General features: G+C 36.2%; 1 protein-coding gene across 1 annotated transcript in view; it reads right to left on the bottom strand.

Moving 5' to 3' along the window:
* ROBO2 (roundabout guidance receptor 2) overlaps positions 1-3,260 on the bottom strand; it is a 1,669,704-nt gene extending 1,666,444 nt beyond the window's left edge. Inside the window, exon 1 of the mRNA XM_032878035.1 lies at positions 3,067-3,260. The gene's annotated coding sequence lies outside the window, so the exon portion shown is untranslated. The remainder of the gene's footprint in view (positions 1-3,066) is intronic.
* Between the last annotated feature and the right edge of the window lie 22,853 nt (positions 3,261-26,113).

Below are 26,113 nucleotides of genomic sequence, written 5' to 3'. Positions count from 1 at the left end.
GATAGGTACAACTCTGCCACTGGGGTAGGCGGGGGGATAAGTACATCACCAGAGCTGTCTCAGTCTGTGCACAGGGCAGTCTAGAAATTCTAGGGCATTAATGTCCCCATTTCTTGGAGAAACCCTTACTCAATGATGGAAATCACTCTTGCCCAGGAACATCCGTAGATAAAGATGCACAATTGTCCTCAATCTTTCATGAGGGAGAAAATGATATATCTTTTCTTCTTATCTTCTTCTCTCCCTCCTTTCTCACTCAGCCTACCATCTACCTGGAAGAACTGCACAGGAAAAAAGTCAGTCTTTGGTCACCACTATCAAGAGGACCCCTCCTCTGAGATGTTAAACAATGATGAGCTCCACACATACCCTGCTTGAGCTACTTTATAAGATCTGAAAGATTCTGAGATTCCAGAAAAATTACTATAAGCCCTCCTTTTAATGCCAGAACATGAAGGGAATTAGTTGGATGCTCAAGAGCCATAGAACTTATTATCTTGATTCATTCAAGAATACTTGAGCCATGGGTGTACATGGAATCCTGCAATCAGAGGCAAAGTTAGTTTACTAACCAACTAACCAACTAACATATACTTAGTTCCCATATGCAAACATGTATGCTAGGCCTATCACAGGAAAAAAAAATAGTTTCAAAACACATGACACTCCAAGAAGTATTTACTGCTCTTCCTCACCTTCTTCCCATACCCCTAAAGGCCCTCCTGAGCATGTAAACACACACAAATGCATCCTCCTGCAAAAAAAATTACAAACTGTCTTTGCAACTCAAATGGCTTTCTAAGAGTTTAAGTATAGCAGATTATTACCACTTAAGAATGAAAATGAATAAAACAGCTAAAACACATCTAAAGTTTTTTTTTTCCTCTCTCTGAGGAGTTAAAATGAGGCTTACTTTGAATCAGTCCATATCAGACAAAGCATCCACGGCATATATAAAGCTTTAATAAATTTTTATGAATGTGGTCATGTATCAAAAAATAAAATTGTTCGGTTTCTAACTTCCCCTTCTCATAAATCCTATACAGGCATACATTACCTGCCAATGTTCAAGGAATCTATTCACTGTGAAGTCTGGTGGTTCACTCTGAAAGCAAGTTGTAGCTGTGTTTCAAGTTCACACTAAACAGTTTTAAATTGCTTCTAAATGGGGACTGTCTTCTATCTTGATTATAAGACATAAATTATTTCAAGAATACTCTTAGTAAATATTGAGTCTACCTTTCAAATCCACTCTTACAAGGGAAGATTCAAGGTCAGCTGTTAGAAGTTTAGGAGTTATTTGAAAGTGAAAACCATGTAACTCTGCAGAATTAAATTTCTTTTATATAAAAGAATAAAACCAGTTTTAATAAATAACCAGGAAAAATATGCAATATTTTAGGTATTTTTACAAAAGACATATTCGTATATCACTTGTTGCAATAGTTTCAACTAAAAACGGCCGTGCACTTTTTGGGAAAAGCATTGAACTTGAAGTTAAATATCCTAGGCTTAAATTTCTACTTTATTACATAATAATTGTAGAGACTTGGAAGATTAATCCCTCTGTATTATAGTCTTTTCACCTGAAAAGTGAAATATGATGGATCTTTCTAAACTTCTGTAAGAAATTAGGAATGGAAGAGATGAGAAAGAATGGGGCTCACAGTAGCAGACAGGAAGGATTTGTTGAATCTAAACAATGTTAAAGGGAGAAGAAAAGTAAAATATTAAATCTTAATTGCTAAAACTGTAGATGCATATAACTCAACTGAAAAGCCAATAAGCTCTCTTAAACACAAAATGACACGGGAGGCTTAAAGGGAATTTAGTAAATATGTGAAAGATGTAAATTTCATCCCTCAATTTTGGTTCTGATATTTACTTGCTAAACTCATAATTTATATGCTTCACTATTATTAAAATGCATGGTAGCCCATATGATTAATTGTATGCCCACCAATTCTACTGAAAAGTATCCTGCAAGGCCCATAAAGTAAGTATTGAATCCAAAAACAAAAACAGCTACCCCAACCACCTAAAAGCAAAACAGTAAAAAAAGAAAAAAAAAAGTCTTATGATCATGATGATTAAAAGTTAGTGCTACTAGCAAGAAGGCAACCTCTAAACTAAATAAACTTGTAATACAAGTTTATTTTGCCACACACACACACACAAAAGCAAATGTGAAGAAATTAGAAAGTACTGTGGGAAATGTCCATAATTTCATTCCCAGAATTTCTTTAAACCCTTTCCCCACAGTTCTTTCAGGAAAATAAAGTTGCTCTTCTCTTAATGTGAACTCATCACTTTTCCCATAGCATTTCAGAATAAGAAATATACTTCCTGTCAGTCAGACACTTAAAAGTTGTGCTGTTAAAGAACTATTGGTAATAATTTTGGAACAATATAATAATATGGGAATAATTTTGGAACAAAGGCTGGAGAGGAAATGAGGGAATCAACATGGCTTTTAAGCTAAATTGCCATCACATTTCAGAGCCTGTCTAGAGAGCCTGAAGTTCTCTGCCTTTTAATAAGCTTGTGGAGAGTACTGAGCAAAAGAACATCCCATTCTTCAGACGGTTACCCTCTGGTAAATCAGGGTGAAAGGAACACCACTCCCCACTTAGAGAGCGAGGCTGCCCTGTCCCAATGTATCCTAGGACTTCCTACTTTCATACCTTTCTGATCCTTTGACTGGACTTGTAAAATTGGGCAGGAGCCATGGGGAAGAAGCGACAGAAGGACAAAACAGGCAGCCAGAAAAACAAATGACTGTCTTGAAAGCTTATAGATGAACACATCTAACGCATATATTTGGGGATATTTTCTAAAATCCAGTCACTTCAGCTGAATTCCATCCGAATCCCCCAATCCTTGCAGTGAGGCTCGAAACTGCCCACCGCCCATCCGCCCATCCCCAGCATTTGCAGCCACGCCAAAACCAGTCTGTCATGACTTCGGATAATTTGTAAAGCGGGCAGTGTTGGGGGAGCCGAGCAAGCTCGCCAATTCCAAGCCTGTAGTTCGAGACCCCTTAGTACATCTCTCTGCTTAACTCACCTGGAGTCAGGTCTAGAAGGCAGCCTCCGCTCAGAGGGATAGGGAAGCAGCCCTGAGAAGCTCAGCGGAGTCCGCCTGAATAATGGAAGCAGTGCAGCTGAGCAGCTCCCCCCGGACCTGCTGCTCTAGCTGCTCCCAGATTTCTTCCACTCCCCACCGGAGCTGTCCTTCCTTTCTCCTCCTCCTCCCCGCCTGCCGCTACTGCACTCCCTCTTCCTGGCGGTGGCGCAGAGAAGAGTCCTCCCAGCCTCCCTCCTCCAGGCGCGCGAGCTGTCCGTGGTGCTAATGAGGAGGCTCTGGGCTCCTCCCGGGGCGGGCGGTGCACGCAAGCCCCTTCGTGAGACACTGGAGTCCCAGGAGAAGTGCTGCAGATTTGCCTCGTGCAGTCACCAGAGAAATGAGCTGGAAGAGGCCACCAGCTATTCCCGGCTAGCATGCAACACCCCCTTGTCAGTTTAAATAATCAATACCCTCAGACTTCTTCCTAAATATCTCCAGTAATTCACAAGTGCCAAAAAGTAAAAAAGGGATTTGAGAACATATCTGTATTAACATTATTCTCTATACAGAGACAATAACTTGGCTAGATTCTAAGACTGAAAAGTCTAAGAAGTGGTATAAGATTCAGTGCGGTTATTTGGACATACTTGGGGTGTACTTGGGGCTCTTTAACCCAAACAAGCAATCGCCTAGTCATAACAACACAGATTCCTAAGGGAAGTCAATGGATACTTATTAAATGCCAGGCTCTTTGTTTAATAGCCTCCTTTCCCCCTCAATTAATCTTTACCACAATTCTATAAAGCAGTATTAGCAACTCTATTTTATAGTTTAAGAAGTAGAGATGGAGTAACTTGCTCAAGCTCACAGACATCCTATGTTTCTGAACCTAAACAACAACTGAAATCTGTATGTCCCACAGTCTATACTTTGAGTGTAATGTCTTGCAGCATCTTAGATAATACTGTGCAGGTGAGCCAATAAAGATAATAGAACTATCAACAAATACACACCAGGAGGCTAATGAATACCTTAACTCACATGGAGACTTGTAAATTAGTCAAACACTCCACGTAACAACAATTCAGATGCATGCTAACCAGGTGATTACTTATAAAATAACAATAGTCAGAATTAGAAAGGGTAAATAATGTTCAAAATCTTCAGAATCAATTGTCAGCCACATGTAAGTTGAATTTTCTACTACACTAAAAAAGGTCAAATATTGGCTCTTTCAAGAACCCTATAATGGGCACGGTCTCTGCAAGGGAAGAAGTCCTAGTAAACCAACATCATACTTGTTTCCCATTTAGAATACACAGTTACTACTTCACATTGTTTAAACTATCAGCAGTCATTTATTTCAACTAACTATATATAAAAAATTCATTACCCATTCAAGCACCCAGTATATTAGATAGAACTGACAGTTAAATTTACTTAAACCTATAGAAATAGAGTTAATAAAGTAATAAAATCGACTTCTTTACTAATATGTCATGATGTATTTCTTCCTCAGGGGAAAGATAAGAATTCCTCCTATAATATGAAATACTATAATGAGTTCTATATTTTCCTTTGTAGAGATAAAAGTGTTAAGATGTACAGTCAGATTCCTTTTTTTTTTTTTTGAAGATTTTATTTGTTTATTTGACAGAGATCACAAGTAGGCAGAGAGGCAGGCAGAGAGAGAGGGAAGCAGACTCCCTGCTGAGCAGAGAGCCCGATGCGGGACTTGATCCCAGGACCCTGAGATCCTGACCTGAGTCAAAGGCAGAGGCTTTAACCCACTGAGCCACCCAGGTGCCCTACAATCAGATTTCTTAAAACCAAATCTATCCTGATTATTCATCCTATGCTTCCTTCCAGAAATTATTCAAGGAGAGCTTTATTTCTTCTTATTTTCAAGGAAATATAGAGGTAAAAGAGAAATCATTGGTTCATAGGAGGTGAGCAATCTTAAAGCAACTATGTCAACACCAAACACCAATTAACTAATTAAGAATAAACTTTGCTCATTAATAGTCATAAATGACTACGATCAAGGTATGAGTAACTCTGCATTCTATGTTATTAACTTTATTACTCCGTCTAATCGAACATATATTTGTATTTTTCAACCTACCTAAATATTTATTAATATTGGCATAAAGTATCATATCTATCCTTCAGTACTCAGTATACATGTACCCATAAATCTTTCTCTAACTTGTCTTACAAGTAAATTTTCTTTCTTTGAATGTTAACCACACATTATGGTTTTCTTTGTAATGCTTATCCTCGATTTTTTATATTTCCGTCCAACTATAAACTCTCTTATCAGTCATTTTACATAATAACTTTTTTATAAAATGTGTTGGATTGAGAGATTTGTGCTAAATTTTCATATACTTACAAAGGCCTAATTATTTCTCCTTAAAATTTTATGTGTATATATTTCATCTGCTCAACTGGACAATAAGCTTCTAAAGGAGAAGGTTTTTGTCTGGATGTTATGTTTTTCATACATCATCAATCCTAAAGCTCTGTACCAGAGATGAGAGTAAAGCATTTGGTTAAACTTGATTTAGTCTTTCATTTATTCAAAAAAAATATGTGCCCATGCTAATTTTTCTAAACCCTCTCTGCAAGATGCGGAGTATACAATGGTGTTCAAACTTGACATGGTCCTTGACTTTACGGCGTTTACAGTATAATAATGGAATAACAAATTTATGCATTCTTGCTGAATAAATGAAAAGTCTATCTGAACTTCTTGGCCAAGACCATAACATGAAAGCGAAAGAGCTGCCTGCCTGAAAACACTAAAAGGAACTCTCAAGAGGGTCTCTCTGTTGAAATAGTACATCTCATTATGGAAATAATGAGAACAATTAGTAACTGTGCAAATGACAGCACACACGCATCTTTGTGGTTTCTGACCTTTTAGCTTTCTCAAAGGCAAGACCACAAACCTTTCAACACCAAGAACAGTATTAATCTGAGCAGAGAATATAACACTTTCACATACTTTAGTCTGTGTTTCCCTAAAGCGATTCTGATTTTAGCTGAGTCTAATGGATTTTCTGATGAAGATATTTGTACCCAACAACTATCCAGTGAAGTTTTCTTACCATGAGCCATCCTCACACTCTAACTCATTTCTGGAATGCCTGTCTGCCTTTAGTTTATGGTAAAATTCCTTATCAACTTTCACTGGTAATCATCACATAGTAACACATGTTTCCATATTTGATTGGATTTCAGCTTGCAAGTGCTCACTTTTATATCAGAAAAGAGAAGAGGGAATTAGGGAAAATATGTTTGGAAGAATATCCAAGGGACCACAGAGTATCAGATCAGGATCTTTTTGAAATATTAGAGATGGAACTGACAGCCAAGGCCCTAGAATGACTGAAGCAGCTCATACCTGGTCATTTTTTTATCACCAAAATTATCCCCTAAAATGTTTTTTCCCCTAAAATGGTTTTAATTTCTTAAATCAATTTTATTTGCATACAGGTGTTCATGAAGTGGAGTTAGAAAAGGGAGAATAGATAAGTAAGCAGGGGCACTTGTGTAGTTCAGTAGGTTAAGTGTCAGACTCCTGATTTCAGCTCAGATCAAGATGTCAGGGTTGTGGGTAAAGCACTCCCCCCTCCGTGGGGCTGTAGTCCTGGGTGTGGAGCCTGCTTAAGATTCTCTCTCTCCCTTTCCCTCTGCCTCTCTCTCTCTCTCCCTAATTAAAGCAAAACAAAACAAAAACAAACAAACCAAAACAAGTAAGCAGTTGGGAGAAAAAAATATTCCACAAAAAAGTTTCTAAAAAAGGGAAAAAACAACCTGCTTTTTCTGAATGAATCTCAAAAAGTTCATTAATTCATAACTCTATACATTGTCCATAGACTTAAAGTGTAACATAAAAATGACACATAACTTAGCAAAGGACTGCTACAGGAGCAAATCTTTAAGTTTTCCATACATTTTCTTTTCCTGAATAAAAGAGGCATTCATTTACATCTCAAAAAATAAAATACACTGTGCTAATCCCCACGTAAGAGAGATGGGAGCCTATGTCAGTGTTATAAAAGTGAGTTGTCGTTAGAACATAATACAACCTACCATCTTCTCCCACTGGCTATGTAATTTTCACCCCTGGAGTCATGCCCTTGAATGTATCAGGGGGTTGCTACTAAAAATAAATATATTTGACAGAGGAATAGATAAATCTTTAGACAATTGTATCATTCACTGATTTAGCATGTGTCTATATATTTGTCCATTTGCTTCATTTAACAAACATATCTGAAGATCCGCTGTGCTCATGAAAAGATGGAATCATCTTGCAACATGGGGTTACTCAAAGGAACCGAGAGCTCAACTACAATGGCAAGAATGAAAAGATTAGAGCAAAGCGGTAAGGGACTTTGAAGAGAACAGGCTCCAACAGGTCATTAGAATTTGGAAGGGGGTAAATATGCCTGGTGAGAGCTATTTCAGAAATCTGAGTTAATTCAGTGATTCTGTTTCTCAATCTCTTCATCTATAAAATGAGGAAAATAACTCTACTTCATGGCTTGTGGTATTTGTCAATCTACATAAATAAAGCACACAGAATAGTTTCAGATACATAGTATGCACCAAGTGTTTGCTATTATTATATGAAGAAACTGAGAACTTCAAGATATAGTAAGATATGGCAACTAAAGTCAAGATACAAAAAAGGCTCCAAATTCAATTTGATAATTGGCTGAGGGCTGCCTAGAAAAAATAGCTAAATTAATGTTACATGTACATATTATTTTGGGATCATTTCCCCCTACTCTGAATACCTCTATTGCCCTGTCTAGATATTTTATTGCACTTTTCACTTTCTCTCTTGAATTATGATTATTCCTGTATTTTTTGGATTCCTCTGAAAAGAAGCCTATAGAGGGATAGATTCTTGAGGAGCTATGCCAAAGTCACCTTTCTATCTCCTACAGCAAGTAATCAGTAGTAGTAACAGTTTTGGTTAAATGAATGAACACAGGAAGATTATTTCAAATTTTTTTCTTTGCATTTAGTCTGAATTATACCTATAGTGGTGAGAGAGAAATGAAATATGGTGAAGACACAGGGATCAATATTTAAATCTGTAATCCTGTTTTATTTGAAAAACTGTCATACTTTCACTTCTAATGAAATCATGACATCCTATCTACATGGATTCACTCCTGCACAAAGTGTGGTCTGCAGACCACCAGCGTCAGCATCCCTTGGTGCTTCTCAGAAACCATACCTATTCAATCAGAATTTGCATTTATACAAGACCCAAGTGAGTCATATACTAAGATTGAGAGACCTGTTTTGTAATTGCCTTTATGCCCAAATTTCATTGTCAATGAAGGAATACGCCACAATAATAATAATAATGGCAAAATTAACAAAAATGCAACTAACATTTAATAATCTTTTAAATGTTACAGTCTTGCTCTTCCAGATAGTAAGCAAAGTCTTTTATATAGTATTTGTTATAATTCTATGAAGTTGCCACTAATATCATCTACTAAACTGAGAGATATTTTAAATAACTTCTCCAAGGTCACAGAGCGAGTAAATCACAGACAAAATTTTTGAACTGTGGTTGCCTCACTCCGAAGCCCAAACCCTGTTTAATACACAGTTAATACACTTGCTTCTACCTTCCATTTCCTGACTGTGGTTTCCTTTCTATTTCATTAACTTTATTTATGCATGGCTGATTTTTTAAGCCTCGCCAATAATTTTTGGAACACACTGTATTATAGATTAATAAAGGCAATACCAAATATCATCCATGAGAAACTGTTATGAAGTAGCTCCAAAAATATCAAATACTAAAAATAGTCAGAAGTTTGTGGGGTGGGGTTTTTGTTTGTTTGTTTGGGGCTTTTTGTTGTTGTTGTTTTTGTTTTTTTCCAAAATTTTTGTGGCAAAGCTACTTAAGATAAAACAAGAGAGCCTTTCTACTTAGAATTTCTACCTGGCATTTCTCAATGGAATAATATTATTTATAATACCCCCAAAATTCCACAAGCAGCCTAAAAGCAGAGAATATGAATTATGAGAATATGTATAAGAAATTATGAGAATATGTGTAAGAAAAAAATGAGTATAAATATGTCACATGAATGACATCTGTAAGAATCATGGGAATTATATTTGGTATTTAGTATTTAGTTCCACTCTGCAGTGTGATCACAAAGAAATGTCTATATGATTCACTGTGCATTATGGGACAATAAATCACCTCATTAGGCTCAGAGATATGTAAAGATTTACAGTCTAGGAATGTCTACTAGACATTATTACTCATTTCTTAGACTGTACCTCCACCAGTATTCTTTTTTTTCCCCCATAGGGGGATGCACATGAAAAGGATTTACGTTAAGCCCAGCAATGAGGGGGACTTCTGTGTAGCCAGACATTTTAAAGGACAGATCAGCTTAAAAGGGGTAGAATTGTGACCTTGGTCTTTTTGTTGGAGGGAAGTATTCCCCAGCCTTACTGTATTTTCTCCAAAGTACCCTTGCGTTGTTTTTCCTTAATCCCTTGCTCCTAACACATCACCCCTCTCCCATTCTATCAGTTGGTTTCTGAGAAAACTGCATAAATCCCCCAAAGGAGACTAAGAAAAATGCAAAATATTACTCAGAACAGCAAAATTCGTATTAATATTTTCACATGGAATTCAATATGCAAATAAAGATACTGACAGCTCCCACCTAGAGCAGACATCATAGAATCTTAAAAGTAGAAAGGTTTTAAAACCCTAATAAATGGCATTTGTCAAAAGTTTTTTACTAGAGATGAAGGATATGAGGTCTAGACACACTAAGAAATTTGCCTGAGGCCAAATAGCTAGCCAGGCTGCAGCAGATTTTTTTTTTTATTCTTCTAGGATATGCATTATCTTTATTCCTCTGTGATGTGTATTACCTTTGTTAGTCCATAGTAGGAACACAGTCTCCAATTCAGGGGCCTCATTTTCTCTGTGAATCCCCTTCACATCTCCATTAATATCCCTTAAGAGTATTACAGGAAATGATTTGGATGTTTTAAGCATTTGGATGTTTTAAGATACACTCAAAAAAAATGTACAAAGTATCAGGGATGAGAACCTCAGAAACAAAAAAGGTAAATACCAGATAAAATTACATTTAAACTTCCTTGTGACATAAATGGTAATTTACTCTCATTTATGTAGTTGTACCTTTCACATTTCTGTATAAAACATTTGGGAAAAAAAAAAAGCATTTCAACACTCAAGCTGTAAATACATAAAGATGAGGAATGAAAGAGCAAATGAAAGTAATCAAGCTAAAAAAATCACAGCATCATCCTCAGATGATCATAAAAGGATTCTCAACTGAAGAAACAGGAAAACACAAACATGTGAAGCATGCTCACCTAACTATACTGATAAGGGAACACGGTTTTAAAAGGTTTTTAGAGGATGGAAATGTTTTATTATGTACTCAGTTAAGTGCTATGGTGGTGTTTCTTAACTCTCAGCTATTTTTAAAATTCCCATAATCTCTATAGATGACAGTCACATAAATATGGAGGAAAAGAATAAACCCTACAAAGGTAATAATACAATTCTGTTTTCAACTATAAGATATTTCTAAGCACACATTTGCAAATCATGTTGATATGTCTTTAACTTCTTTTTCACCCCACCTGTCAAAGTGGCTAAAGCAAACCTTCACAAGAGGACAGATCTTTTTTTTTTCTTGCAAAGATTTTTTTTTCACATAATACTCCAACATTTTCAATTTCATTTCTCTTGAAAAATATTTCCACGATATATATACAATATTACCAGAAGCCTGGCTGCATATATAATCTAAACAGACTTTTTAAAAAATTATACTCATATGTAAATATTATAAACCTTTTAATTTTCAACTAATTAAAATTATACTTATCAAAAGGATTTTTCTACACATTTACCATGTGGAATTTCAGAATGCATTGTCAAAAAATAAAAAATAAAAATAAATAAAATTTTTAAATAAAGAACACATTGTTGGTGTAAAATTCAGTAGCTCAATTTCAACATAATTTTTGAATTGGATTTTACATAAAGTTGTAAAGAATTTTTAAACAAAATTTTATTTATGGCTGAAAAATTGAGGAAATAAATAAAACCTCTAAAATAATTAGAACCCTGATTCTAACCATGTATACAACCTTACATCATGCATCCCTCCCTTGTTTATCATGCTACAGCCATACTGAGCTTCAGTTACCCACACATAACAAATAGTCTCATGTCACAGTTCCTTGTCATGTGCCTTTCTCATTCCTTGGAATTGTCTTGTGATCTTTTCATCTCTTAGTCCTTAGTTTGTATGCTATTTCTTCAAAGTGACCCTTCTTAATCCTAGTTTATTTTACTCTATCTTCAACCCTTTTTTTTGAGTCTCTCTCATGTTTCTATTCATAGTACTTATTATACTATGAAAATATCTTACCTATTCATGTGATTACTGATTTTTATCTGAGAGACTTTTTAATAATATTTCAATAGGTCAGAGTTCTATAGCTTTGTCTATAATGTTCAATCACCAGCACTTGGCACAGAATCTGGTGCAACAAATGCTTATTGACTGCACAACAAGCTTCACAAAGATAAAATCAAATAAACCTCAGAGACTAAAGTATGTTCTTGTGTACTCCTATGCTGAAATGAAAACAGATTCGGGCTATAAAAGAAAAATACATCCAACTCTATTAGTGCCGAAGTGGGCTGTTTTTTAATCCTCAAATTGGGTTGGGTTGCCCAAAAATCTGAAAGGAAGAATAGGGTACAAGAAGTTTTTAGGCAGTATCCTAAAGACTAAAACCTACAGAAGGGGAAAAAAAGAGGAAGCAATATTGGGCAGAAAGAGAAGATGAGCAGTAATACAATCTCAACAAAGCTCTCAACGGAACCTATAGGGAGCTCTGGAGCTCAGATGGTCCTTCAGAAGTGTCTGAATTGGGATTTGACAAATGGGCCCTTTACCATATATATCAGTCAGTCTTTGGGTGAGGTTACCCTGAAGGGTGGTGACCATGGTGGGGTAGCTCTCGGCAGCCAAATAAATCCTTGAAGAAGGCTCACAATGAAGGGCTCTATCTACAAAACTGCCAGCAGCTGTGAACTTCCCATGTAAAATATCAGAATCTAATATAATCACAATAAATTTCATTTACATTTGAGTCATAATCAATTCAGAATTGGTGTTTTTTTTTTCTACCAGCCATATTAGCTCACAAATATATTTGAGAAACAACATAAAGTGGAAAATAAAATTGTGGGTGGTAGCATAAAAACCTTGTTATATTCCTGGAGTTGACATTAAATATCCAGGCAATAAATGTAATACATAGGTTAGTCTCTGGACCTGTTTGCCCATCTAAAATCTCCAGGAGCTCAGACAAGCTGAATTTTAGTTGCTTGAAGTTGTAATTTTTAAAAACTACTATTGCAGACAGATTTTTGTGATAAACTTAGTCAAATTATTATTTTTTAATTATTTTATTTTATTTGTATTAAAGGGAGAAAATACAACTCTTGAGAAAAATGGTAGTATTTCTTACTATAGAGCATCTTTCCCTGAGCATGACCAAATGAACTAAAATATTCACAAATCAAAACAATTCTACTCAGAGAAAGAAAATAACTTCACATAAGCCCCAAAATAGTGATAACTTGAACAAATGGAAAAGCAAAAGTTAGATACAGAAACCTTTGTTAGTGACCTCATTCTTCTCCCTGGATTGTTTTAGATGGTTTTTAAGATTCTTTCCTTAACCTTGACATTTAATAAATTTACTAGAATTTGTCACTGTTGCTGTTTCTTATGTTTCATCTAAGAGTCCCCAATGCCAAAAGGCAAGTGAAAAAATCTCTACAAAGCTTTAATCTGAGAACAAAAAAAGTATATGCCCAGTGCAGTTGTCATTTATGTAGTCTCAGATCACAGAAAAGTATTGTTTAGTAAGACTAAAACTCAGGAAGGATATCACCCATGTATACTTCTCCTTTAAAAAGTCCATTTGAGGGACACCTGGGTGGCTCAGTGGATTAAAGCTCTGCAGTCCTGGGATCAAGCTTGTGTTGAGCTCTCTGCTCAGCGGGGAGCCTGCTTCCTCCTCTCTCTGCCCGCCTCTCTGCATACTTGTGATCTCTGTCTGTCAAATAAATAAAATCTTAAAAAAAAAAAAAGTCCACTTGAAGATGAGAAACAGACCAAAATAAAGAATTCACAAATAATTGTATCACAGGAAAAATATTGATCTTAACATTGTATTAGCAAATATAATTAAGTCTTTAAAAAAGAAAGGATTATACTTAGAGGAACAAAACAGGATGTAACTTAACACAGTCAACAATCTATGGTCAAGATTTTAATACATATCTGCCCCCAAGAAAGGAGCAGAAAAGAATTGTATGTGTTAAGCATTCTTCATTTTACAAAATACTCTTTCATTCTTATGTTGAAATTTGAGAAATATGTGTTTAAATATATAATATAGAAGTGTGAATTTAAACATTAAATTTTTTTAAAAATCTCCTATCTTTCAAATTACTGGCAAATGATTAAAAAAATGTATATATGACATAGCAATGAAACAACATGGCATAAATGAAGTCAAAACAGAAAGCCTTAGAAATAAAAAACAAACTCATGTGTCAAAAATTTGGCAAAACTACCTATTATAACAAAAAATGAAAAAAAAAGAAACTTATGAAAAAACAGACCATTAGAGTCCACTGTAAAAACACATGAAGATACATAATCACTATATCATGTGAACACAGTAAGGGTAACTACATCTACAAACAAGATGATGGACAAAGACATGGTATGGAAATAAAGGAAGAAAGCAAGATTAAAACAATGGTATAGGGGTGCCTGGTGGCTCAGTCAAATGGGCAACTGCCTTGGTTCAGGTCATGATCCCAGAGTCTCAGGACAGAGTCTGTCATCGGGGCCTGGGAGCCTGCTTCTCCCTCCAACTTTTCTCCTCTCATGCTCTCTCTCACTCTCTCTCTCATTCAAATAAATAAATAAAATTTATTTAAAATTAAAAAAAAAATAATAGTATCAGAAAGGGATGACTCAGAAAACCTAAAATGTTGAAAGGCAAAATCTATAATAAATATATAATCTTTATGTTCTAAACAGTGCTGAAACATATAGAACCCAAATTCCATAAATACAAGGAGAAATAAAGAAACAGTACAGAGAAATCTAAACATCTGACAGACTAAGTAGAAAAATCAGAAAGGATCCTTGAATAATGACATCAGTAAACATGATCAAATAGCTATATACTAAACTCTATTACAGCTTCTTTCCAAGTGCTGGTAGTATAATTATAAAAATTACCACTATACTGGGCCACAAGGCAACTTCAGTAAGGTCCCAGAATAAGCAAGCACATGTGTAGAACATAGAATTATGGTGCAGTCATAGAGAGCACATTTCTCATGTGCCCACAAATTTACCTAGGAGAGGGCCTCCTGGGGCCAAGAATTTTTTTACTCCTTTGAAGGTTTACAGTTATAACTTAGTTGAAGACCAAGGCTATGATGCGTGACCAAGACCAAATGGGAGGAAAAGGCAGTGAGGCCTCTTAGAGAAGTCACCATAAGATTAGGAAAAGGATAAATGTGCTGATGGCTTATCTGCTTCGAAATCTGGATGGAGAGGATGTTCTAGTTAGATATATGCAAAACAACTGACACCCCAATCTCTTCTAATCCAACCATCCTATTGGCAGGGTTGTACATCTGGGAAATGGATGCCAAGTGAATTCGAAGGCTTCAACCAAATTAACACTGGGAGATCAGATGTGGCCTGGAGTCTTCTTAATTAAATGTTAATACTGAAGGAGAAAACATCCCTCCCCTTCTAGAAACTGCTGTGCCAGGGCAGAAACACTGGACAATATACAAATCAAGGCTCTTGCTGTGGTCCAGGTAGTCCCATTTCCTCTAAGACAGTTTGCATGGGAGGCAATGTCAAGACTCCGACACCCCACCCCAAGAATCACTGAAATTATGGGTGACACACTTATGTGGAGAAAAAAATTTATTAAGCCATGCATATTACTGGTGACAATAAATCTCATTTTTTAAACTTACACAGCACAACAGAAAATCATTAGTAATCTGTCTTTTATCCTTGATGAGAAGACACTGGCAGAAAGTAAGGAAAACAGTCTTCCTTGAGATTGAGGAAAACGTGAAACCTAATGTCTTTAGACATTAAGAACTGGGAGAATTCAAAATGTTAGTGTACTTTTTAGTTAAATCATAGTGTCTCTGAATATTTACTTTCAATGGAGGGAAGCCAGTACATGAATATAAAAGGAGTTTATTAAGCAAATGTCACTTTAATTTGCTTCTAGAATATCTTGATGTGACCTTCTGGTAGTTGATTCATCATCCTTATTTTGTTTTATTCATGCTAAAATTAAGATGAGCTTCACTGTATAGGAAGAAAATGTTGGTAAGGGTAGCAGGGGGAAACCACAGAACAGTTAAGAAAGAATACACCAAAGAGGCATTTAATACTTATTTTCAATACTGAAAAATAAAACTGTTGATAAAATACAAATTAGACAATTGTAAATTTAAAAAGTTATGTTTTATTTTAAAACATCTCATGGGTGCCTAGGTGGCTCAGTCAGTTGAGCGTCCAACTCTTGGTTTCAGGACAGGTCACGAGATCCAGCCCCCACCTGCACCCAACAGCCTTCTCACTCAGCAGGGACTACACTTGAAGATATTCTTCCTCTACCTGCCTCACATACACGGGAGTTCTTTCTCTCTCTCAAATAAATAAACAAATCGTTAAAAACTAAATAAATAAAAAAAACAAAAGCATCTCAATTAATTTATCATGCCCTTAAACTTAAATCCCAAGGAGAATTACCAAGCTCTGTCCTTGGTGCTCTCACCCTATCACCTATAAAATTTTCATTTCACCTATAATAATACTTTTTTAATATATCTGTCTATGAATCTATTATATTATAAAGCCCTTAAAATGGGAAAATGTCCTATCTATAGTCCCTAAATAAAAATATGAAAAGAGGGATGCCTGGGTGGTTCAGTCAGTTAAGTGCCAATTCTTGGTTTTAGCTCAGGTTGTGATTTCAGGGTCGCGAGACTCGCCCCACAGCAGGCTCTGCACTCAAGGCAGAGTATGCTTGAGTTTCTCTCTCCCTCTTCCTCTCTCCTCCACTCCTCAAATAAATAGATAAATCTTTAAAATAATAACCTTTAAAAAATATGTAAAGAATAAATAAATGATTTTACCAATCTTTCTTGATTTCTAGTTCCCCCACCACAAATATGCAAAAATTGTTATACACAGTTACCTAAGGGCCTATAGTTTAGAGTTTTATTTTGTAGCCTACTGTACTGTTACATGGAACTCAATTTATAACATGCCCATCAGTTATCTCCTCCTCAAGATAGTAAACACAATGTATACTTTTGTAAATGGCATTGGGCACTTTGGCTCAAATTTATCATTGAGGCTCTTAAATCAGGATGAGTAGGATCTAGAGAAGAAACCACCATTTAAAGAGCCATATTTAATTTTGGTTTAGCAAGAGGTAGATGCAAACTCAAAATTAAGGGAATAGTGTTCATTTTATGAAAATCCATAAATCACTGATGGTGGGAAAGCAAATTGGTGCAGCCACTATAAAAAAAGGTATGGAGAAGTTCCTCAAAAAATTAAAAATAGAACTATCATATGATCCAGCAAGTCTACTTAGAGATATTTACCAAAAAAAATGAAAACAAGAGACAAAGAATCTATACTCAGAAAACTGTAAAATACTTATGAAAGAAATTGAGGAAGACACAAAGAAATGGAAAAACATTTCATGCTCATGGATTGGAAGAACAAATGCTGTCAAAATGTCTCTGCTACCTAAAGCAATCTATACATTTAATGCAATCCTTATTAAAAAACCATCATTTTTTTCAAAGAAATGGAACTGATAATCCTAAAATTTATATGGAACCAGAAAAGATCCTGAATAGCCGGAGGAATGTTGAAAAAGAAAGCCAAAGTTGGTGGCATCACAATTCCGGACTTCAAGTTCTATTACAAAGCTGTAATCATCAAGACAGTGTGGTACTGGCACAAAAACAGGCACATTGATCAATGGAACAGAAGAAAGAGCCCAGAAATAGACCCTCAACTCTATGGTCAACTAATCTTTGACAAAGCAGGAAGAATGTCCAGTGGAAAAAAAGACAGTCTCTTCAACAAATGGTGTTGGGAAAACTGGACAGCCACGTGCAGAAAAATGAAACTGGACCATTTCCTTATACCACAGACAAAAAATAGACTCAAAATGGATGAAACACCTCAATCTGAGACAGGAATCCATCAAAATCCTTGAGGAGAATACAGGCAGCAACTTCTTCGACCTCAACCACAGCAAATTCTTCCTAAACATCGCCAAAGGCAAGGGAAGCAAGGGCAAAAATGAACTATTGGGACTTCATCAAGATCAAAAGCTTTGCACAGCAAAGGAAACAGTCGACAAAATGAAAAGACAACTGACAGAATGGGAGAAGGTATTTGCAAATGACGTATCAGATAAAGGGCTAGTATCCAAAATCTATAAAGAACTTATAAAACTCAATACCCAAAGAACAAATAATCTAATCAAGAAATGGGCAGAAGATATGAACAGACATTTCTGCAAAGGAGACATCCAGATGACCAACAGACACATGAAAAAGTGCTCCACAGCACTCGGCATCAGGGAAATACAAATCAAAACCACAATGAGATACCACCTCACACCAGTCAGAATGGCTAAAATTAACAAGTCAAGAAATGACAGATGTTGGCAAGGATGCGGAGAAAGGGGAACCCTCCTACACTGTTGGTGGGCATGCAAGCTGGTGCAGCCACTCTGGAAAACAGCATGAAGGTTCCTTAAAAAGTTAAAAATAGAGCTACCCTACAACCCAAAAATCGCACTGCTGGGTATTTACCCTAAAGATACAAATGTAGTGATCCAAAGGGGCATGTGCACCTGAACATTTATAGCGGCAATGTCCACAATAGCCAAACTGCAGAAAAAGCCTAGATGTCCATCAACTGATGAATGGATGAAGAAGAAGATGTGGTGTGTGTGTGTATACACACACACACACACACACGAAAGAATACTATGCAGCCATCAAAAGAAATGAAATCTTGCCATTTGCAACACCATGGATGGAACTAGAGGGTATTATGCCGAGAAAAGTAAGTCAATCAGAGAAAGACAATTATCAGATGATCTCTCTGATATGAGGAATTTAAGAAGCAGGGTGGGGGGTTGTGGGGGGTCGGGAAGGAAAAAATGAAACAAGATGGAATTGGGAGGGAGACAAACCATAAGAGACTTTTAATCTCACAAAACAAACTGAGGGTTGCTGGGGGTGGGGTAGGAATAGGGTGGTTGGGTTATGGGCATTGGGGAGGTATGTGTTATGGTGAGTGCTGTGAAATGTGTAAGCCTGATAATTCACAGACCTATACCCCTGGGGCAAATAATACATTATATGTTAATAAAAATAATTTTTAAAAAAACTTTATTCTAAAATAAAATAACTTTATAAATAAAGAAAATGAAAACAATCTGATGAGATATATACATCTCTATGTCCACTACAGCATTATTTACAATTGCCAACATATGGAAGCAACCTAAGTGTTCATCAATAGATGAATAAGGAAAATATGGTATGAATATTTATACAGAGACACTACATATATTATACATAACATCTATTATATATAACATATTAAATATTACATATTATATATTATAATAGATATTATGTATATGCACACACACTGGAATCTGCTCAGTCATAAAAAAGAATGAAATTTTGCCATTTGCAAAGCATGGGTGGATCTAGAGAATTATTAGGCTAAGTAAAATAAGTCAAACAGGAAAAGATTAATACTATATAATTTCACTTATATGTGGAATTTTAAATCAAAACAAATGAATAAACAAAACAAAACAGAAAAAGACTAACAGATATAGGAAATTCACCATTGGTTGCCAGAGATGGGTATTGTTGGGAGGGAAGGCAAAATAGGTGAAAGGGATTAAGAGGTACTTCCACTTATAAAATAAATAAGTCATGAGGATGTAATTACAGCATAGGGAATACAGTCAATAATATAATAACTTTGGTTACAGATGGTAACTAGACTTACGGTGGGGATCATTTTATAACACATAAAATAATTGAGTCATTATAATATATACCTGAAACTAACAGGATATTGTATGTCAATTATATTTTAATAAAAAAGGAATATATCACCTCAGACCAACTTTTTTCATCAATTGTTTTGCACATATATTTGTAGAAAATTTTCCCCTATAGAATTTTATAATGTGGAAATAATCCATTATGAAATAAAATCAATATGAGATTGGGTCATGATGGATCTGAGATGAATGTGTCAGGTTCCCATCAGTTTAAGTGCCTAACCTTACAAGCCCCTAAGACTTCCTGAAGCTATTTTTCACTTGAAAGCATCATTAACCCAATAATCTAGCAATAATATCAGGTGTATTGAACTCATTGTATTAGATTACACTTTTATTTTTATTTACCTATCTGATTTTTAGTGTCATAGAGAAAAATATTAACAGAAAAGACTTAGATCAATGCATTAGTACTGTTTCTTTAAAGATGGCAATATTTTGATAAAAAAGTCTCTTGTTAATATTAACTTCCAAATCATTAAAAATGTTTCCTGTGTCTTGCCTCTTTGAATCTTATAGTAGCTCAGTAAGACCTGTAAGATGCCTATTTTTATTGTCCACTCATTTCAAGTTCACTTTGTGGGAACAGCTCATGAATCCTGATTCATTCTGCACCCCCAATCTATGCATTCCAATTTAAGGTATTATTAGCAAATTTTAAGTGCCCACTTAAATAAGGAATCTTACTAGTTTGAAGTAATGAGAGATTTATTTATTTCTCTTATGATAGCAGAAAAACAGCAAATATGATAATGGAAGATTATTACATTGTTCTATGAAGGCATCAATCAGTCTTTTAGAAAGTTCCTCAAGGACCTCTGCTACTAAGCTACTATGAACTGGTTAATTCATTCATTCTTTCATCTATCCTTTGAAAAAGCATGTCAGAAGCATCTACTAAAAATCAGCATCAGACTAACTGAAATATTAACTCAGCAACTGCCCTCCCTCCCTCTAGAATATGTTATGCAAAAGTAATTTTTGACTGAAATGATGGAGTGTTCATTTGAATCATGTTTGACAGTGTCTAGGATACTGAGCTTGAGAAACATTAAAATAACCATTGAACAGGAGGATGACTCCTTTTTTCAGCTTTTATAAACATGACTTGGGGAAAAAAATCAATAGTTAAAAAAAAATGGCCTTCAGACATGGGCAAATCTGGTTTTCGATTTCAACCCCCCAGTTAAGAGTAGTCTCAGGAAACTTAACTTCTCTGAACTCTAGTCATTCATGTGTAAGCAAACTAAAAATACCAGTCTCTTGGTTTATAGTAAAAATAAAGTGAACTATATATGAATTTCTAAATATACTAATTTAACACATGAAATTAACTTGATAATTATTAAGGGCTTTTTTAAAATTTTTGCTCTAATCTTCGTGGCATAAAATAGCAAATAGTTTATGATGCTCATGAATCTGTGGGTCAGGAGTGTGAAAGGGGTACAAAGGGGAAGCCTTGCCCCTGCCTGCAAAATCTGGAGCCTTCGTTAGGAAGAGCCAAGTAGCCAGAATCACCTAGAGATTTATTCACTCACTTGTTTGGCACCAGGGTTGGAATCACTCAGAGACTGAAACTATCGCCTGGAGCACCTATACGGTGCTCTAAAGTCTTCTCTGTGTGGCATTGACTTCCCACAGAATGACACTCGGATCCCAGGAAGGTACACCAAAAACCATTCCGAAAGCAAGCAATCCAGAAGAACCTGGCAGAAGTTGCATGGCCTTTTTATGACCTAGCCCCAGAAGACATATGGGGTCACTTCCTTCTAAGAACTTTCTTCTAAGTGAATCAAGGTTTCCATGGGAAATCCGGGAGAACACAGACCCCACTTACCAATGGGAAAAGTTGCCAAGAACGGGCAGAGGCCAATTCCTAACATGCCACATTTTCCTGTTCTCCACCCTAAAATCAAACAAGCTGACCACTGTCACTGTTTGCTGGAATTGCTTAGAAGCATTCTGCAACCAGGTGAGAACATTTTTTCAGTCATAGCTATTAGAAGTTTGACCAAGTCAGTCCCAGAAAATCAGATTCCTGATCTCAAGCCAGTTAGAAGTAAATTCAAGCTGCTTTAAAAAGGGATGTGTTTATTTTCTAAATGGAGGCTTTAAATTTTTTCCCTTAAGACTTTTTTTTTCTGTAACCTTAGGCGGTGAAAATTATGTCTAGTCACATTGTATGTACTACATACATTCACTACATGTACTTTTATAAAAAGAATTAGTATGAAATTAAGGACTACACTCTGAATCTCACTGATGTCTTTAATGCCTGCCAGTTACAATGCTATATATCATACTAAAACATGGAAGACATTTCCAAATTTTAACAATTCAGTTAGCACAATAAAATTACACATTCCATGTAACACATGTCAATATTTTTTTGTCTTTCTTAGTGCCACTATGAGGTTGGAGGCTTTTATATTTTAAAATAGTTACTAAAAGTATAGTTTCACAAAATCCTTACTGTATTTTTTATAAGATGACTTGAAATTTGCTGATACTAATTTCATTATCCTTTAACTATGTTCATTTTTCTGTTACAGTGAACTAGAGGACTATCTTCCGAAAGGCACATTTGGTGTGATTGGATGGTTTCAGCTTATTCTCCAGTGACAGGAAAAAGCTCAAATGACAAGCATATGGTAGAAGTGTTGCCAACTGGTGAAGAGCACTCTTGGATCCCATAGACCGTTTTTAGACTTGGAATGTGGCGCTGCTACTGCAGGACACAAAGTAGTAGCTAAATAATTTCTTCTTTCTCATGCTTTGACTTTTGCTCATTTTTGTTCATCTCTGTTTTATGCCATTTCTATTTGTTTCCATTCTACCTGAAATGGTGGTAAATGGCAGTCTTCTCTTTCAAAGACGGTATCTTTCTGACAATTTGTTTATGTTAAGAAGCCGGACACTGATGAAATTTTCAACCTGACATGACTAATCATGGCTTTCTTATGACCACTAGCTTCTAAGAGCAGTGGTGCTCCTTATTTGAACTAATTGGGATGTCATATTAATATGCTGAAATGTCCAGCAGCAAATCACTTTGATGTAGAACTGTATTGTTCAAGATGAATGGGGGAGGCAACGGACAGCCATGAAGGGTAGGCCTTCATGCTCTACCCAAGATACGAGAGCCACAAAATAGGTTTCCTGAAATTATTTATTTCTTCGGACTCAACCATGTTGCTTGAAAATGGCACTGGATCTGATGCTTTATTCCCCACGTTTTCCCAGGCAGAGGCTTCAGGAATTGCTTCCGTTCAAATGGTTTCTTCTCTTTGTTCCTAATACTTCTTAGGTGGCTTATTTGAAAAAGTGTAGCTAACAGCTTCTATGACAGTTAAGAATGTATCTTTTTCTAAAGGCTAAACTACTTCAAAGAACAATTTAATACGCATCATAATTTCTTTTTGGAACCTGACAGTAGCTATTTGGTCCATGTCACATTCTATGTGGTCATGAAGTTAAGCATCATATTAGTTCAGTGCCACTTTCTTAGGGGCTGGATGGTTATTGCACTTGAATGAGGGTTTGATTCAAAAGTGAGCAAGATTCCATCCCCACCCTTCATTGTAGTCTGGTGGGAAGTGGAGAGAGATATGGAGGGCTATTTGCAGATATGTCTGATGCTGTATATAGTTTATCTAAGATATATACAAAATTAGCCTCAGGGTGTCTGGGTGGCTCTGTTGGTTAAGCGACTGACTCCTGCTTTCAGTTCAGGTCATGATCTCAGGGTCCCGAGACTGAGCCCTGCATCAAGTTCGGGGCTCAGCAAGGAGTCTGCTTGTTTCTCTCTCCCTCTCCCTCTGCCCTCCCCCAACTCATGTACATTCTCTCTCTCTCTCAAATTAATAAATAAATCGTTAAAGAAAAAAATTGGCCTCAATGTTTTTTTGAAGAGCAGGGAGAGACAATATCAGACCTGAAAGTTAGGAAGATTATTCTAAGCATTGTGTGGTATATATCACTGGGAGTTTGGAATGTAAGGAGGAAATTAAAAGGTTCTTAGATTAGTCCTGGAATGGAGTAATATCGGCTACAATTAAATGTATGGAAGTAGATACAAACGTTTGCAATGAATACTGTTAAAGCCTAGCATTTGGGTATGTGTTATAGAAGGTGACTTTGAAATATCATGCATAAAAGGAAATGCCAAAAATGAAAAGGAGTGGAGAGGAATGCACAGAGATAGAACTTGGATTCTGAAGAACTGAAATTCCTAGTTTCATACCCCACCAATTATATGCATTTCACAAAAGACATTTTGTACCATGAAACAAATAAATACCTTTAAATATTTTCAAAATATACCATCTTAGAAAGATACCTGAAAAATGCTTGAAGTTGCACAAAATACACAGGCAGATGTGGTAGTCCTGAAGGTGAAGAGAAAGGGAGAGGAGAGTTCCAGACAGAGGAAGTAAGATCTCATGGGTCCAGGAACAGGGCCCATAGTGCCAGAGGAGACTGTAGTGCCTTGTCCCCGCCATAAACACAGTTCTCTTACCCTCATAATAAAGAGGAGCCACTGAAGAATTTTTAAATAGCCACGTCTTTCAAAGTGTGAACAAATTTAAAGAGACTGAGGAAGACACAGGGAGATCTGAGAGACTATAGCAAGAGAGCCACCAAGAGCCAGAGAGTACACTTAAGGAGAGACAGAACAAACTCCACAGACAAAAAGATTGTATAAATGTCATCACTTAAATTACTGCAGATTTAACCATTGTCAGAGGTAACTGAGAGCTATTAGAGTCACGGCGGGGGAAAAAAAAAAAGCTCAGTGTCCAACCTTAGGTAGTTATAACAAAAATGATAACAATTACAATTTTCAGGGCTCAGTGGGTCAAGCCTGGGTGGCTCAGTGGGTTAAGCATCTGCCTCCAGCTCAGGTCATGATCTCAGGGTCCTGGGATCGAGCCCCTCATCGGGCTCTCTGCTCCGCAGGGAGCCTGCTTCCCCCTCTCTCTGCCTGCCTCTCTGCCTACTTGTGATCTCTGTCGAATAAATAAACAAAATCTTTTTTTAAAATTACAGTTTTGATTTTTTTAATAAAATCTGCATGCCCAAGACTCATCACAGTACTTCCCATTTATTTCTTATACCAATATAGAGGGGTGATTTTTATTAGCTCAGTTGTATAATAGAGGCCACTGAGGCTCAGAGAGGTTTAAAAACTTGGTCAAAGTCACACAGGTAGGAAGTTATAGTTTAAGTCCTCTGTTCAGACCCAACTTTCAATGATGTGCTGACATCCGCCCAATTCTCTATCCTCAATGACATCATTCCCTGCACTTCATTTTAACCCACTTACGGAGCAGAAGTCATTTTTCAGAGTTTACAATTTAGTTTGTATCATATTGATTGCTTTTTAGGTTGCCCATTACCTGGGGGCCTTTGGGGAGGTTCCTTAATTCATTGGCAACATATTAAATGAGAGTTTATATACAGTTCCACCCCTGAGACATTTTCTTAAGGTCAACAAATCCCATCCCAAGTGGGATGGTACAGACTGAAAGAGCTGAATTTGGTATGCTCACATCTTTCTGTTTTTCCCTTACATATTGATTTTTTCAGAGCTTCGAAACCCATCGACTTCTGGGCCTACAGAAATCTACCCATTAACCACAAATTCTATACTGTACTTCATTAATCTTGTAAATTCATACATCATGATACAGGAAGAAAAAAGGTAAAGGTAAACATAGCCATAATGGCTTTTTGTTTATTAGCATTTATTATTGAAGCCCAGCTAACCTTAAAATGGTCTCAAATCACAATTGAGTCATTTACTTTAAAAGCATAGCCTAGATTAGTAATAAACAAGGGTGCCCTATCCTTACTCCACTCAAGTGTTGTGACTGCAAAATAACCTTTAAAAAAAATAATAATAAGGATGAATAAAAACGCCTTGCTAAATTTCTCTTTTTGTGTCTTAATGGTTTAGTTGGCTTCAGTAGGGAGTAATCAAAGTGTATTAGGACTGAACTTTTGAAACTATTTTAAGGGTTACAATTTTCATCTGAAAAATATAGATTGTTTCCAGGGGGAAAAAAATAAATTAAAGGTGGTTTCTCCTGACATGAAGTTTAATAATAGTTTTCCAAAGTCTCGTCATACACACACACAAAAACTAGTTTTCCATTGCACATACAGCTTGGGGATCATTCGAAATTTAAATGTAGCCTTTCTCTTAGTTGTTTGGGCTGTAATTTATGTTGACCAGTACAAAGCAGGATTCCTTCAATTCATCAGTATTTAAAACTTCCACGTGGGTGCTTTTTTAAAATTTTATTTATTTATTTTGACAGAGAGAGATCACAAGTAGGCAGAGAGGAAGGCAGAGGCGGGGGTGGGGGGGGAAGCAGGCTTCATGCTGAGCAGAGAGCCCGATGTGGGGCTCGATGTGGGGCTCGATCCCAGGACGCTGAGATCATAAGCTGAGCCAAAGGCAGAGGCTTAACCCACTGAGCTAACCAGGTGCCCCCACATGGATCTTTTTAAATCCCCATAGATTAAAATGTGGAGCGTTCCAACACTCACACATACACACACACCTCAAATCATATCTATACTTGGGAAAGAAAGTTATCCAAAAGAAGGGAAAAAGTTATATAAAGATATTTAAGATATTCATTTTAAGGCAGATATCTAGGAAGCATTAACAAAGTTTTCAGAGGTACTTCTAGGTTCACAAGGCAAACACTCCCCCAACTGTCCACAC

The sequence above is a fragment of the Lontra canadensis genome, unplaced genomic scaffold, assembly GCF_010015895.1.
Source record: "Lontra canadensis isolate GAN:19392208 unplaced genomic scaffold, GSC_riverotter_1.0 scaffold62, whole genome shotgun sequence".
In the NCBI taxonomy this organism is placed as follows: Eukaryota; Metazoa; Chordata; class Mammalia; order Carnivora; family Mustelidae; genus Lontra; species Lontra canadensis.
Note: the sequence above shows the minus strand (reverse complement) of the source record. Positions and strands in the feature narration are given on the sequence as shown.